This window comes from Solanum verrucosum, unplaced genomic scaffold, assembly GCF_900185275.1.
Source record: "Solanum verrucosum unplaced genomic scaffold, falcon-dt-bn FXZP01000261.1, whole genome shotgun sequence".
In the NCBI taxonomy this organism is placed as follows: domain Eukaryota; kingdom Viridiplantae; phylum Streptophyta; class Magnoliopsida; order Solanales; family Solanaceae; genus Solanum; species Solanum verrucosum.
This window is the reverse complement of record NW_026019969.1, coordinates 7562725-7580783: the sequence shown is the minus strand read 5'-3', so window position 1 is coordinate 7580783 and position 18059 is coordinate 7562725. Positions and strand designations below refer to the sequence as shown.

At 33.2% G+C, this 18059-nt stretch overlaps 1 pseudogene; it reads right to left on the bottom strand.

Moving 5' to 3' along the window:
• Nucleotides 1–313: 313 nt before the first annotated feature.
• LOC125816785 (vetispiradiene synthase 3-like) lies at nt 314–16827 on the bottom strand (annotated as a pseudogene).
• Between the last annotated feature and the right edge of the window lie 1232 nt (nt 16828–18059).

Sequence of the window (18059 nt, the reverse complement as noted above, 5' to 3'; positions counted from 1 at the left end):
AAATAATGAAATGGGAATAATCAATAATTTTATTTTTGATGAGGCTAGTCAATATGGACCACTAGATCAATAGACCTGCATTAGACCACAAGGACATGATTAACCAAGTGTCTCAGTATAGTATCAAGATTCGTCTAGTTTAATGATTGAGATTATAATTTATTTCCTGTAAGAAATTGATACTTTGAATATTTTTTATTATTATTTGATTACCTAGCTACCGTAACTAGCTACAGATATACCATCAAATGTAGATCAATTACTTATTTGAGGGGATAGTAACCAAGTGCTCCCGTACACAACAATTGATGCTTTAAGTTTTAATGGAGTCCACCAGCAAGGCGATAGTGTGAGGTTTTAGTACTACTTTTTCAGGATGAGTGTATCCATCTTGGTTATGCTTGTAAATGACATCCATGATGCGAGCAAGATTGAGAATACGAGTGTGAATCTTCATAGATACAGGAGTACTTGGTCGTAGAATTCCTTCATTTAGATCCTTCCACACTATCTCAACCATTTCTTGAAATTTTTCCATTGCCTCTTCTGTTGATACACCATGATCTCTCATGTAACACTCAATTCCAGTTACAATCTGACCTCTATCCTTCTCAACCTGGATTGGAAGTTAGAATGTGTTCGTAGAAGTATGAAATCAATTTTTATCACTTCATGGTTGCAACTAGGTAAACGCATATATCTAACTTTATTTGATGCAATGTATACCTCATATGTGGCTAGGTCATCAATGACTCGACATAAGGTCACATTGGCTTCAAGAATTTTAGGGTTCTTGGCCAACCATTCAAAATCTTCCTTGTTAGCACACTTCATGCCAAAGCAGGATGTAGTTGTAAGCAAGTAATAAGTGCTAGTAACTAATGTAGGCTAAGATACTCGGAAAAAGGTGGCATATATCCATCAATTAACCATTTGGCTTCCACAAAGTAGTTTCTCACTGTTTCTTTCATCTGTCAAACAACAAGCAAAGATATTCAACCATCACTACATATCAAAACAATAATTTTCATTATAAGCAAAAATGAGGAGAAAAAAAACTGATTAATATTGAGTTAACCAGTATAATTCACGATTCATACCCTTTCTTTTGCATATTGAACAACATCAGATCTGCCATCCTTTGACAACTCTGTTTCATAATCATTATAGAGATCTAAAAGTGCTTTGTAGCTGATTTTCATGTACTCTGGGAGCCGATCAATTTGGCTAATATCCCACCTAATAAATGAAAAAGCAAATGAATTTGACAAGTTCAATTTAACATAACATACATCATAGGAAGAAGGAGAGTGTTTGACGTCAAGGCTTGTCTCCAATTACACCGGCACCAAAACGGACACTTTTTGAACCTTAAACACCAAAAGGACCCTCTCTAAAAACACACACCAAAATGGACAGTTCCCCCACCTTTATGGGATCATCTAATTAAATGATAAAATGTTTGAGAAGTAGTCCATACCTCTATATGGCATCAGTGTAGACCTCAAGTTCTTTCACAGTGCCATAAGCATCGAACGTGTCATCTAATAATGAAATAATTGCTATAGTCTTAGCAAGCATGACACGAGCCTGAGAGTATTGAGGTTCAGCATACACTCCCACTGTCCAGAAGTAGCACTCGACTGCTCTGTCCCTAGCATATGGAATGGTTGTCACAAAATCTAAATCTTTCCACCACCTACAGAATAAGTACCAATCTTAGAAATTACTATCAACAAATAATTTATATTTTTGATGTAAATTATTAGTGTACCTTGATACTTCGCTTAGTTCTTGTTTGTGCAACATCTGAAGTAAGTTGAAGTCCAGTTTGGAAAATCGAAGCAGCACATCATTCTTAAATTCCTCCTCTTCATAGATGGAGATGAAGTAGCGTGTCTCGACTCTTGGAATGCTCTTATGGAGAGATTGCTCAAGGGCATGAGTCACTTGTTTACTCAGAGGTGACTTCAAATGTGGAGCTGCAGATTCAAGATAAGCAGTGGAAAATGAAAGCACCTCTTCTAAGATGTTGTCTCTATGAGTCCTTACATGTGAAGCTTCATATAAGTTCAATAGACCCCTGATGTTGTTACCAATGGATTTGTTTAAATTTCCCTTTGCATCTTGGAATCTGTTAAAAATTTCTGGTTCAAATCAAAAACAAAATTTCCTTCAAATTTTGTCCAGTTTTTTGGGAAAAATAAGAAGTTAGTCCTCGTACATTTAATTAGGGAAAAACAAAACTAAAGATATAACAAGAAATTAATGAAGTAGAACTTAATAGATATATTACTTGGAGAAATATTGTAGCCATGTTGTCTTAGGAGTCGAAATTGAAGGGATGAAATGCATAAATCATTGTATTCATGAGCCTCAAAGTTAGGATCAATGTTAAAAATGTGGTTCAACATGTCGTCTATTTGTTTTTCAAAGTGACAAGCAATTCCAAGGCGTTCAACAATATCAATGAGATTCAACTTTTCAGCCAATGTATTTCCCGACATTAATATACTCCTTGTTTGTTCCTTCAAAGTTTCAATCTCTTCAACATACTTTACAGCAACCTGCAAATATATTTAAAAAGAAAATGCATGTTCAATGTCAGAAATGAATCTCCTTAACAAGATAAGAAATACATGTACAAAATAGATAGATACATACCTTATTGTCAAGGGAAAATGAATGGAAACGATCACCCTAAAGACTAGGAGAGAAGTCTGCAACAGGGCGAACAATCTGCTCCTCTCTGTAGTTACTTATCAATGCAGCAGCTGCAGACTTTTCTACTACTCTTAGCTTACGTAGAACAGAGAAAATTTCCTTTCCTTTCATTTCTTTTTTCTTTGTTAGGTTTCTTTGTACTATAGAATTTAAGAGAAGGTAACGAGTATTTATAATATTTTGAATGAATGGTGAGAGCATTTGTCATAGCCATTTTTCATGATTGAAATTCGAGATGATATCTTACCTAGTAATTCAATTATGAACCTTTCTCTCATAAACTCACTCATCTTTGATTTTTAATCCAAAATTCATTAATGTAGAGTTTATTTGACATTGTCGTTGTCTGTTGAAAGGCCAGAAACACTTATTTTGAGAAAAAAATAATATTTTGTTGAAAAATCAAGTGTTTGATAAATTAGTAAAAGTGTTTTAGACGGAAGCACAAGCAGTTTTAAGATTTTTATTTTTATTTTTATTTTTATATAATTAATTTTGTAATTTAATTTAAGTTTATATATTATTATTTTATATATTACATATTATTTTACGTATTATTTTGCAGAACTAGAAAAAAGGTAACAACATATTTTTGCAAGATTAGAAAAAAGAAAAAAAAATAACAATTAAAGATTTCAACCTCCCAACAAATGTATAATATTGACTGAAAATTTAAATATGTACATTTTAATTTAATAAAAATAAAAAATTGATTAGTTTTTTTTATAATATATATTTCAAATAGTTTCTCTCTATAAATAATTTTAATATTAAAAGTACATTAATAGTTGTCCTTTTTGTAATTTAACTCTCAAAAACACTTTTTTTTAAAAAAATCAGTCAAACACAATTTGCTTATGAAAAGTATTTTTCAAATGAATTAGCCAAACAATAATTGTTTTTTTTCAAAAGCACTTTTTCTAAAAAGACATTTAAAAAAAATGTTTCTAAAATTTAGTTATTTTTAGCAGTAATGCCAAATAGACTCTTAGTCACGACACAACTTATTAGTGACGGCTTAAAACTTTATAAAAATGTTTGGCAACTTAGAGATAAAAAAAATTTATACTTAATATTTTGATAAAAAATAATATCTTAATACTCCTACAAGTAATTTACTACAATTATAGCAGGAAGTAGCTTCACAGTTGCTTAAGGAGTTAAGGTGATGAAGACTTCAGCAAGGCTCTAAAAGATTAATATTACATTTAGAGGAGAATAATATTAGAATAAAAAGATTAATATTATATTTTCAGCGAACCAAGTCATTAAAATGTATGATTTAAATAGATATTCGTTTATTTTATTCAAAATTTTCATTTTTTTTTTTATGTCGATAAATTTTAATAGAAAATTAATTAAATAGTTTGACTGACTTTGTAAGAAAAATACTCTTAATTGAGTGACTATTGGGTTAAAATTAAAGTTGAATAAATTTCTGAGAGAAAAATTAATAGTCAAATGACTTTTGTGTGAAAAATTAAAATTTGAATAACTTTTTAATAGAAGAATAAATAATTGAATGATTATCTGAAATATTATATATTGAATTTATTTATTTTGTCATACATTGTAGTAGTCATGTTAGGGGTTGCCACACTTAACTATGCTAGTGTTTGATCATAGATTCCAAGTATGACAAATATTATTTGAGTGAAGATTTGGGTGAAATTTCACCATGTGTTTAGCCAGTATTGGAGAAACATATTTCACTTTTTAAGAAATATGATTTACATCCATAAGTTTAAGATACTATCAAAACTAACTATAAGTTTGTATTGTATTACTTAGCAAGATAGAATTATAGAAATGTTGACGTAACATGATTCATGACTTCCGCAACAAGTTAGTTGGATCTACGTTGCAACAAATAACAAGTAGTGTCCATGACACTGGAACAATGTGCTAGTTTAGAGTGAGCGTTTTAGTGTTAATAAGTAGAGGGTATTTATGTAAAAGATAAAAGTTTCGTGTAGAATTTGAATTTTTAAAAGCTCCAATATGAGATTTGGTCCAACTACTAGAAAAACTAGTATTTGGAATTACCAAAATAATGGCAAGTTTTATGGACACACTATTTGTCAAATTTTTTTCCAAATTTTACTTGAAAATATATTGCCAAACGGGTCGTAATATACTGATAACTAATCACTAGTTGTTCTATTTTTTACAGAGGTGAAATTTTTTTCTCTTTAAGAATGTTTAGAATTTTATATATATGTGAAAAATAATTTTAAATTATATATTTTATATAATTTGCTATAAATAAGTATGATTTTTCGATAGAAGTGTTCAACTACGCCACTGGCCCTATTATATTCTAATACTCCTTTATAATATGACAACATATTTTTTTTTCTTTTTGGATTTTATTTATATATGTTTGCAGAATGAAACTTTAATTTACCGTGTATCTAAATTTTTGTGAGCAACATTTGTGGCGGAGCTAAAAATTTAGGAAAGAATGTGTAATTTCTTCTGAGTCATATTTAGCGAAGATTGTCTAGTTTTCAACTTCATGTATACCATATGAATTTTCCATAAAAAATATGCATCAAACAACTCTTTATCAAAAATGGCTCCGCCCACAAACAACATGCCTATTCTTCTACTTTAAATTAAATTTATTAAGTTGATTTTTTTTTGCAAGTATATTAAAAAAATCATAGATGAAAAGATAATTTTATTAATTCACTATTTAATAATTTTTTAAGAAATTTTACAAATAAATGTGAATACTTAAAAAAAATTTAATTACAAGAATAATATAAAAAAAATAATTAATATTTTCTTAATTTAGTAAAACTTATATGGGATGGATGGATGGATAGAGGGACGTTTAGTTTTCCAAATTCCTGTTACTGAATGCATGCTGTCATCCTTGATTATTTATTTTTTTCCGTCATCCTTACCTGACTATATTACTCTTACTTAGAAGTGACAAACGAGCGAATCAAGTCAAATATGAATCGATTAAAAATGACTTGGATCGACTCTATTTATATTTTAAATAGGTAAAAACGAGTTATTCAATGAATAATATGGGTAGGATATCCATATTATAGTAGAGATCTTGTTAAAAGCTTTAAAAACAAAATCTTTTTAAATTTTATTTTATCACTCCACCCTCCCTACCATCCCCCCACCCCCTATCCCAAAAAAAAATGTAAAAAATAAAATTAAAATAGTTTGTTTTTTTACAAAAAAAATATTTTTTTAACAAGTTCTTTTTTTCACCCAATCCCCCTACCAGCCCCCGCCCCTACGCCCCCCCCCCCCCTTCCAAAAAAAATGTAATTTTTATTAAATTTTTTTATTAACAAAATAAATAAAAATTTACCTCCCCACTCCCTAGCCCCACTCCCCATCCTAAAAAAATGTAAAAAAAAATAAAAATTTTATTTAAAAAAATTTAAAAAGTCTTTTTTACCCCCCCCCCCCCACCCCCCTACCCCATCCCAAAATTTTATTTATTTTTTTAAAAGAAACATTTAAATTATTTTTTTTACCACTCCATTCCCTACCAGCCCCCTCTATCCCAAAAAAATATAAAAAAAGTTAAATTTTTTTATAGAAAAAAATATCTTTTACCATCCGCCCCTAATCACTTTTCTTTCTTTTATGAATGAACATTTTTTACCCGTATTATCCATTTAATTATCACTTTTAAATGGATAAATATGAGTATTATTCATTTTTACTTATTTTTAAATGAGTTGGACATCCAAATCATTTTTTTTTCTTTTATAAATAAACATTTTTTACTCATATCAATAAATACCCATATAAATTACTCATTCTGTCACCTCTACTCCTACTGATACATTGTATTGTATGTTTTTAATTCTAATTTTATATTCCATGGTTCCTTTGTTTATCCTACAGTGCGTGGCATCTGCTGGGAAAATGAGGAATAACACAAAAATATTTACCGTAAATATAATAAAAGAAAAATGACATAAATATTTTTCAAAATAAAGAAATCCTCTTTTGATTTTTCCACGTGTGTTTAAACTGATGTAGATGTCTATTTATAGGCATGAAGTTTGCCCATTTTTTCACCTTATATTAATTGCCGATAGCCAATTTCAACAAAAGTTTGTCAAATTTGCTGCAAATATTTTCAAAGAAAGATTTTTTTCCTTAAAAGATGGGATATAAGGCTGGACCTCACAACATCTTCCTCTGGATCTTTTTGTAAGAATAGCAAGAAACAGTATAGAGAATGTTTGGGAATTTTCTGTGTATTCATCTCTTCCTCTAAACATGTATATATACACCTATAAGGAAAAACAAAGAACATTCTATTCCTAACAGACTGTACAGGTGTCCTGCTCCTATTTGCTAACTCCATAACAAACTTTGATTCTTTACAATATCTGAGAAAGGGTAAAATAGGTAATCTAGGTAATATAATTCTAGGTATATACATGGGCTGAGAAGATTCATTGACTTCATTTCTTTGGGCCTATATTTATTTCTGTTGTCAAAGAGTGCTGAGACCCAATGTACTCAGGCCCAATTCTCTTGGAACCGCTCGTGTGCTTTGAAGCACTTCGATGATTCCTAGGGTTCTCTTTACCTTCGTCTTCATTTCTGCATTTCTCTATTGAAGGTATCTCTGAAATCTCAACATCCCCTCTCAAGTTGGAGGGGAACAAGGAGAGCCCCAACTTGCGCATATTGTGAAGATGGGAAGGTCCGGCGAGGGGCTTAGTAAATATGTCAGCTATCTGTTCTCTGGAGGGAACGAAAGTTAAAGAAATCAGACCGGCAAGGTACTGCTGACGGACAAAGTGGCAGTCAAGCTCGACATGTTTCGTTCGCTCGTGAAACACAGGGTTACGAGCGATATGGATGGCAGCTTGGCTATCTGAGTGAATAGGCACCGACAAAGGAGGAGGAATCGATAGATCGGTAAGCAAACGGGTAAGCCAGGTCAGTTCTGCAACTAACCTTCTCATTGAACGATATTCTGCCTCCGCAGATGATAAAGATATTGAACTTTGTTTCTTTGATTTCCAGGAGATAGGAGATCCACCTAAGCTGATGAAGAATCCACTGACTGACCGGCGAGTGTCACGACAAGACGCCCAGTCAGCATCACAGAAAGTGGTCAAGGATAAACAAGGTGAAGCAGTAAAGAAAAGTCCATAGCTTGGAAACTTCTTCAGGTAGCGAATCACTCTTAAACCAACATTGTAGTGATCAGTAGTAGGACTATGCATAAACTGACTAAGTGTTAAAACAGCAAAAGATAGGTCAGGTCTAGTGTGAGTTAAGTAATTGATCTTGCCAATGAGATGTCGAAAAATTGTGGGATCTGACAGGGGTGTGCCTGAATCTGCAGAGAGCTTGATGGAAGGATCCAGCGGAGAAGAGACTGCAGAGATATGAGAAACATCAAACTCCTCCAAAAGCTCGAAGGTATACTTCCTCTGACTGATAATCATGCCTTGTTCCTCCCTTAGCACTTCCATACCTAAAAAATAATGTAGAAGCCCTAGATCTTTGATTTTGAACTCTTGATGCAAAAAATCTTTTAAGAGGTGGATTTCATCAGTAGCATTTCCTGTGATTAAAATGTCATCAACATAGACAACAACAATGGAAATGAATTCACCAGATTGTTTAAAAAATAGTGAATAATCATTTAGGGAAGCCACATATCCTTTGAAACTCAAAGCTCCTGCTAATCTTGCATACCACTGTCTGGAAGCTTGCTTAAGGCCATAAAGTGATTTTCTCAACTTACATACCATATTAGGTTGAGGAGGATCTAAACCATTAGGAAATTTCATGTATACTTCTTCTTGCAAATCTTCTTGCAAGAAAGCATTGTTGACATCAAATTGATAGACATCCCAAACCTTTTTAGTGGCAATGGCAAGGAGGCACCTAATTGTTGTCATTTTCACTACCGGAGAAAAAGTTTCATTATAATCAATCCCCTCTTTTTGTATGTCCCCTCTTACAACCAGCCTTGCCTTTAATCTTTCAATTGTTCCATTTGCATGTTGCTTAACCTTGTAAACCCATTTACAAGGTAAAGCCTTTCTTCCCTTGGGCAGAACTACAACATCCCAAGTATGATTAGATTGCAAAGCATCAATTTCATCTTGCATGGCCTTTTGCCAACCTGCATGTCTACAAGCTTCATGAAAATTGTTAGGTTCTGAAATGGTGGAAGTGGATTTTAGGATAATTTGACTGGATTTTGAGAGATTGGCAAAAGAAAAGCTAGGAGGACTACTAGGAGGAGCAAAACAGGAATCTGTAACATTACTGAGATAAATAGTGTTACAGATATAATCCTGGAGATGTGATGGCAAAGTCCCAATATTAGTTCTGCTAGACCTTCTAACAGGAACTGGTGATTGTGATATAATAGGTGCAGGAGGAAGAGCTGACTGTTCTGGTTGAATGGGCAAACCAGGTGAATGAATAGGAATACTTAATGAGGGATTAGAATGAGGACTGTCAGTAGAGTCCACAGATTCTAAATGATCTTGTGGTGGAATAGAAGAGTAGTCGATAGGTTCATGAGTGAGAAAAATAGAATTATCAGGTGATGGGTGTGAGAAAGGAAAATGATTTTCAACAAAATGAACATCTCTAGAAACAAAAACCTTCTTAGACTCCAAATCAAGTAACTTGTACCCCTTTTGGTTGCTAGGATAACCTAGAAATACACATTTGTGAGCTCTTGGATCAAACTTATTTCTTCCATGGACTAGAGTATTTGCATAACACAAACAGCCAAAGCATCTGAGAAATAGATAAGAAGGTGGTTTTCCAAACAGGACTTCATAAGGTGTTTTTCCCTGAATAGCTTTAGATGGTAACCTGTTTATCAAAAAAGTAGCTGTCAAAATACATTCACCCCAGTAGAGTAGGGGTACCTTTGAATGAAACAATAAGGCCTTTGCAATTTCCAGTAAATGTCTGTGTTTTCTTTCAGCTACCCCATTCTGTTGTGGGGTAGCCACACATGAGGTCTGATGAATAATTCCCTGTGAACTCAAAAACTTTGAGGCTGCTTCACTTTTCCCTAACTCCATGGCATTATCAGATCTAATCACCTTTACTTTGGTATTAAATTGTCTTTCAACCATGTATAAGAAACTCTGGATCACAGAGAAGGCATTGCATTTAGTACTTAACAAATAAGTCCATGTAGCTCTGCTGTAATCATCCACTATAGTAAAAAAATACCTATAATTGTTATAAGTAGCCACCTTATATGGTCCCCAAGTGTCAATGTGAATAAGTTCAAAACAACTCTTAGTAGTGATTTTGCTAGTAGAGAAAGGTAATCTAGACTGTCTAGCTTTAGGGCAAACATCACAATAACAATCAGAATGTTGAGGAACAGATAAGAAACTGATATTCTTCATTGATGCATAGGGTAAATGCCCTAATCTTACATGCCATAACCTTACATTGGAAGAAACATTTGAACAAACTGGAAAAGGAACTGAAACTGAATCAGGAAAACAAACAGAACTACTGACTCTACTACAGATTTTAGACTCTAAAGGAGTATTTTGACTTGCACTAGGCTTCTTAGGAAAGGGCTGCAACAAATAGAGACCTTCTCTTGCTTCACCAAAAGCTTGAGGCCTCTTCATTGAATGGCCCTGCAACATACAGTTGTTAGAATTGAAAAAAACTGTATAATTGAATTGACTACTGAATTTATGAACAGATAAAAGATTATATTTGAAACTTGGCACATACAAGACATTATGTATTGTCAAGTCAGAGAATATTTGAACACTCCCTATGTGAGTAACAGTTATGAAATGAGAATTAGGAAGATTTATGTTGATTGGAATTCTAAGAGTAGATAGAGAGATAAATGACTCAGAATTGAAACACATATGCTCAGAAGCCCCTGAATCTATGATCCAAGTTCCAGAATTAAAAACAGAGAAACAAGTCCCAAAATACTTCAAAATAGTACCAGCCACTGCATTGGCATTGATCTCAGGTCCTGCATTTTTTGTTGCTGATTCTGGCAGTTTCATCTGCTTCATTACTTGAATGAACTGTCCAAACTGTTCCTTGCTTATGTGTTGACTGACTTGATCCATGTAATAGTTAGGATCTTCTTCCTCCATGATAGCTCCATTTCCTCTTACTGGTGTTGAGTAGGTCTTGTCATTTGTGAAATTGAAATCCTCAGGGAAACCTATCAATCTGTAGCAATCATCTATGACATGACCTGTTTTACCACAATGAGCACAAGAAACATTAGGATTGTATTTCTTCTTTCCTTTGAACCTTGGATTCTGTCTTGGATATCTAGGAGCCTGCTGACCCTGTTGGTAGTTGTTCATCCTAGGATAGCCCATGTTTGACTTAGTTCCAGAACCTGATCCTGATGCACCTGGGCTGAATTTCTGAAACTGCTTACCATTTTTGTTTTGATTGTTATTAACCATGAAATATGAGGAGTCAGTAGGAATGATAGGACTCATGTATGTTTCCTTTTGGTTTTCATCATGTAAGATCAAGGAATAGGCAACATTTATGTTAGGTAGTGGATTCATCATAAGAATATTACCCCTAGCTTGAGCATATGTGTCATTAAGACCCATAAGAAACTGTATGAGCATCTCATCCTCCACAGATTTCTCCAATTTCTGTTTTCCCTCACAGATACACACACAAGTACACTTGTCTTGTGAATCCAGAGAAGCTAATTCATCCTAAAGCCTTTTGAGTTTAGTAAAATATCCTGCAATATTGTTAGTTCCCTGTACCAATCTGTTAAGTTCCTTTTTCAGGTGGAAAAGTTTAGCACCATTTGATTGACCAAATCTGTGCTCTAGACTCATCCAGAGTTCTTTGGCAGTTCTAGAGTATATAACACTATCTGCTATTTCTTTTGAAAGGGAATTAAGGAGCCAAGATGTTACCATGTCATTACACCTGCTCCAAGGCTGCAGATCTGGTGATGTTGGGGCTGGTGAAGGATGTGTTCCAGTGATGAAACCCAGTTTGTTCTTTGCAGAGAGTGCTATGAGCACTGATCTCTTCCATCCCTGATAACCTCTTCCATCAAAAGTGCTGCTCACCAACCCCATTCCAGGAGAATCTGAAGAATGCAGATAGAAGGCATGATTGATATCAATCTTAGTTCCTGAGGGTGATCCTGCTTCCAGAGTTGCAGGTGTTGATTCAGGATCATTGACAGCTTCGTTAGTCATGATTGTATTTGATTAATGTGATTAATTACTGCTCTGATACCATGTAAGAATAGCAAGAAACAGTATAGAGAATATTTGGGAATTTTCTGTGTATTCATCTCTTCCTCTAAACATGTATATATACACCTATAAGGAAAAACAAAGAACATTCTATTCCTAACAGACTGTACAGGTGTCCTGCTCCTATTTGCTAACTCCATAACAAACTTTGATTCTTTACAATATCTGAGAAAGGGTAAACTAGGTAATCTAAGTAATATAATTCTAGGTATATACATGGGCTGAGAAGATTCATTGACTTCATTTCTTTGGGCCTATATTTATTTCTGTTGTCAAAGAGTGCTGAGACCCAATGTACTCAGGCCCAATTCTCTTGGAACCGCTCGTGTGCTTTGAAGCACTTCGATGATTCCTAGGGTTCTCTTTACCTTCGTCTTCATTTCTGCATTTCTCTATTGAAGGTATCTCTGAAATCTCAACACTTTTTAACTTCATAAAACTATATTTTATGGGTGTTCTTAAGTGTACTATGCAGTAGTGTAAGATTTTTTTATTAAGTAAATTCAAAATATAAAGAAATAAATACAGCAAACAAAAGAACTTATGCCCCTCCTTTCTTTAAGTAGAATCAGGTTGAAATGGGTTCAGCATCTACCTAATAAATAATTTAAACATGATATATATAATGTAATTTTTCGAGCGAAAAATATTTATTAGATGAACTATTTTGCCCCTTTTATCTCCGCCTATGGATCGGAGTGCTACATGCATGTTTGAGAGAGGATACTAGAAACTAGAAAGCATATCCATTGTCGTTGTGGACTGTCTGGTGCCCATACATAGGTGTCGCGATATGCATTTGGGAGAGGCCGTATAATCTGATGTAAACATCTGGTGCGGATAAATTTTTACCCATAATGCTATGAGTTGTAATCGTTACAGAAGAGTACTAATTTAAATGAGCTTTTATCAAGCAGTAGCTTTATATTTTGGGGCAAACCTTGTTTTTTGTACTACAAACTGAATCTGCAGTACAATGGGGCTGAATTAAAAGTTAGAAATAGAGAGTATTATGTCTTTACACCTTAGGGTGAAAAACGGGTGGATTGGATTAATTGAATATAGATTGAGTCAAAATGGATTGAACTACCATCCAATCATATAATATATGGATAAATATGAATTTGATTAAATATGATTTAGATAAAATGATTTTTTAATTTTCTAAAGACAAAATATTAAATCTTTAAAGCAAATTTGTTAATACCCCTATCACCCCACCTCACCACTATAACAAAAACAACTTTTATCATGATAAATATACAGATTAATAAAGAAGGCTCAAGTTTTTACAGACATTAGTTAATTGTCATTAGATTCGATGTCGTTAAAGGTTTTATGGACATATACAAAGAGTGTTAATTGCTTCTAAAAATGCATATTTAGTGGCAATTAAGTCACTACCAATAATTAATTGTCGCTAAAGATCATTTTTGACATTATTTTATTATTTTTTAAATAATAATTTTTCATAAAAAAAAATCGCACCCCCACCTCCACCCTACCCCCACCCCCATTTTTTTTTTCATTTTCTTTTTACTGCAATTAGGAATTTTTATTTTGATTGGGTGATCCATGGATCTATATGAATTCTCATATTTAATTTTATCCACTTTGTTCATATTTATATGAGCTTAAATAGGTTGAAGTCCATATTTATCTATTTAAAAATAAATGAGTGTAGACACACAAATTTTATTGGATTTAATTCTTACAAAATTTGGATTAAATCCATGTTTATTTGGGTTGAATGATTAATTTGGGTTTTACAAATAAATAAGTCCATTTTTATTAAATTCAAGTCCAAGGTCCATTTCACCTTGAAGCTCAAACTCACGCCACGTGTCACAGCGACTAGGCATCCAAGACCAACAAGGTGACGTCATGTGTCCAAATGAGGTGGTAGTTCCAATCAAATGCAAAAACCAATTACAATCCGCCAAGTGTCAAAATGACAGCCTTTGCTCAATTACAAGCAACCTTGTCCACTCCCTACAACTATAAATAGGGGATAGACATGACATTCTAAAGGCATTAAGAACACCTTTCAACAAGCATTTTGCAATTGGAGAAAGCTACAACATCAACTACATAGCTCTTCGAATGAGTGATCAACAGAGTTCTTCCCGGAGATCGACTAGAAACGGCGAAGCGCTTTTCGACGTTTCCGGAGATCGACAACATCTCAAGGAGGTTTACATCATCCAACAATTCGAAAAGTACGCTACTGAAGACCCTCGAATCTTGGAGAAGCTTAGGAGAGAGAATCAAGAGAAGAACAGAATTGTACTCACAACGATTCATCAATAAAAATCACATTTTCTTTTATTTATTTTGCTTGCAGTTAATTTTCAGCGCTTACGAAAATTTGTTGCTAACAATGAGTGATCCATTAATTAAATATAAATAAAATAGACTCACTAATATGGCTCAAATTACCCCTCCTAGTACACCTCAATTAGTGGTACTAATACTTGTACTGTGACTATATTAATTTTTGCCGTCTTACTTGGTTGATTCTTACGTAGTATTATTTTTAAGTGGTTTATTATATTTGGGAAGTTTTCTTTTATGTTTTGATTTCTTATCATGGGCTCATTATATCAGGATCTGTTGCTACGGCTGATCAGGTGTAGTCTACCAAACCATTTTCAGAAATGCTTTAGATTTTATCTCAAACCTCATAAAACAAGTAGGCATATATATATATAAAAAGAAGTAATATATTTCATATGTCAATAATGATATAAAAAAATTTAGAGAGGTAACTTCACTGCACGATAACAACATCTATCGCCAGCAGTTCTTACCCTAGTAAAGAGTTACCAACAAGGCATCAAACATCAATCAAATACAAATTTGAGGGGTTGGGAACCAAGTGCTCCCAGATGTACACAATAATTGATGATTTAAATTTCAATGGAGTCCACCAACAAGGCAATAATATGAGGTTTTAATACTTTTTCGGGATTATGCTTATAAGTGACATCAATAATGCGAGCAAGATTGAGAATGCGTGTGAGAATCTTTGTAGAGACGGGAGTTGGTTGAAGGATTACTTCATTTACATCCTTCCATGCTGTCTCAGCCATTTCTTGAATTTTTTCCATTGTTACTTCTGTTACGTTGATACCCCATAATCCCTCATCATAACAAGATATCAGTTTCTGAGAGTCACTATCAACAAATAATAGTACTTTTTTTCATTTAAATTACTAGCGTACCTCGATACTTCACTGAGTTCTTGTTTGTGCAACATCTGGAGTAAGTTGAAATCCAGTTTTGCAAATCGAAGCAACACATCATTCTTACATTCCTCCTCTTCGTAGATGGAGATGAAGTAGCGCATCTCGACTCTTGGAATGCTCTTATGAAGAGACTGCTCAAGGGCATGAGTCACTTGCTTACTCAGAGGTGACTTCAAATGTGGAGCAGCACACTCTAGATAATGGGTAATGAAATTAGGGCTAATGGATTTTCACATTAGTTGGATCGGATTTTACTAAATGGGTCAAATATAATACTAAATAGAAAGTATTTTTTTTAATTTAATTATAATAAAAGAATATACACATGGAGCCATGTTGGTGCCACGTGGACTAATAAAAATGGTGACATGATAAGTTAACTATATAAGGGCAAATATGTATCCAAAGTTGGATGGTAAGGGCAAATATATCAAAAAAGTATGACGAAGAGTAAATATGACCCTTTTCTAAGAGTACAAGGGCAAATATGACCCTTTTCTGATTTAATTTTAATGAAAACCATATTTTTATCAGTTCTGAGAGTCACTATCAACAAATAATAGTACTTTTTTTCATTTAAATTACTAGCGTACCTTGATACTTCACTGAGTTCTTGTCTGTGCAACATCTGAAGTAAGTTGAAATCCAGTTTTGCAAATCGAAGCAACACATCATTCTTACATTCCTCCTCTTCGTAGATGGAGATGAAGTAGCGTGTTTCGACTCTTCGAATGCTCTTACGAAGAGATTGCTCAAGGGCATGAGTCACTTGTTTACTCAGTGGTGACTTCAAATGTGGAGCAGCACACTCTTGGATAAGAAGTGGAGAAAGCAAGTGCCTCTTCCAAAATATCTTCTCCATGAGTCCTTACATGTGAAGCTTCGTATAAGTTCAATAGACCCCTGATGTCGTAGCTAAGAGATTCCTTGAATTTTCCCTTTGCATCTTGGAATCTGCTAAAAACTTCTTGAACAGTTGAAAACAAAGAATTAGGTAGAATTTCAATTACTCCAAAAACAAAGAAGAATGTACGTACGTAGTGCTTGGTTGATATACATTAATTACGTACTTGGAGAGATGTTGTAACCATGTTGTCTTAGGATTCGAAATTGAAGGGGGATAGAGTACTGCATAAATCATTGTACATTCATGAGCCTCAACGTTAGGATCAATGTTAAAAATGTGGTCCAACATATCGTCTATTTGTTTCTCAAAATGATAAGCTATGCCAAGACGCTCAACAATGTCTATCAGATTCAATTTCTCAGTCAATGTTATTCCACAAGAAGCAGACAACAAACTCCTTGTTTGTTCCTTCAAAGTCTCAATCTCTTGAGCATATTTCTCCGCAACCTCTACATATATTTATAAAAACAAAAAAAAAATCATTTTTAAAACAAGTCTGTTCCAATTACAACTGATTATATATATAACAGCATTACAAAGGAAGTTCCTTAAATACCTGATTGTCAAGGGAGAATGAATGGAACCGATCACCCCAAAGACTTGGAGAGAAGTCAGCAACGGGGCGAATAACTTCCTCCTCTTGATAGTTACTCATTACTGCAGCTGGGGCCATTTCTAGTATATACACTTTGCTTGTGGAAAATCAGAGAGAATTTCCTTTCCTTTCTTTTGTTTGTTAAGTGGTAGAGAAACTGAACAAGTGATGATGAAAATGTAAGAGAAGGAAATGAGTATTTATAATGTATGGTCATGAGAGCCTTTGCCTAAGCCATCTTTCACGTTTAAAAAATATCTTGTTACTGCTGCTAGTCATCCAACTGCCGCACTTTGTTGACTATACATTAGGAAAATCTAATCGAAATCGATAATTCGTATTAATTTTTTTTTTTCATTTATCAGTAATGAGTTAACAATTTAGCTATTTTTATGATAGCGGTTTTGATTTTTTTTTTGTTATCCGGTTATTAGTTCTTAATAGTTTGAAACTTTTTTTTAATGGGTTAAGCGATAACCCAATAATAAATTAAATAATTTATTTATACTATTGTATATAAATTAAAGTCCTTGGCTTATAGTTTAATTTCCTACTTTTATTTTTGGCTATCTCGAACTCTTGGTTATTCTACAAAGTAAAAGTGTTTGCTTTTGAGCAAGATGCAATTTGTGAATTCATGTGCATGGTTACGTTCATTTGGTTTGATTGATAAACCAATAACCGATAAGTCAATATCTTAATGGTTCTATAACGGTTTAGCATCTCTACAAACCGATAACCAATAAGTCAAACCGATAAACTTTAAAATCAAATCGAACTGAGCAATAAGACACAGCCTATATATACACACTCAGCATGTTTTTTTCCTTTTTGAATTTTAATATATACTATTTTTAACTGTTTAAATGAGATAATATCTAGATTTTTAAAAATTTTAGTTTTCAATAAAAATTTCAAGTCAATAAATTTTATTGAAAAAATTAATTAAATAAGTTGACTGACTTTGTAAGTAAAACACACAGTTAAGTTATTTTTTGTGAAAAGAATCCATAATAGAGTGACTTTTGATTTAAAAATTAAAGTTGTTGAATAACTTTCTATGAAAAAATGCATAGTTAAATGACTTTTGAGTTAAAAATCAGAACTGAGTGACTTTATGTGAAAAAAGTTCATAATTAAGTGACCATTTGAGCATGTTTACATTTTTTTAACCAGTTGTAGCATGTTGCCCATACTTATCTTTTAGAGACCTAATATATACAAAAAAAAATAAAAAAAATTGTATGATAACTGTATAGAAATTAAATCAATTCTTTTTTAATTCTTGTGCCTTATCGTATTCTTTTTCC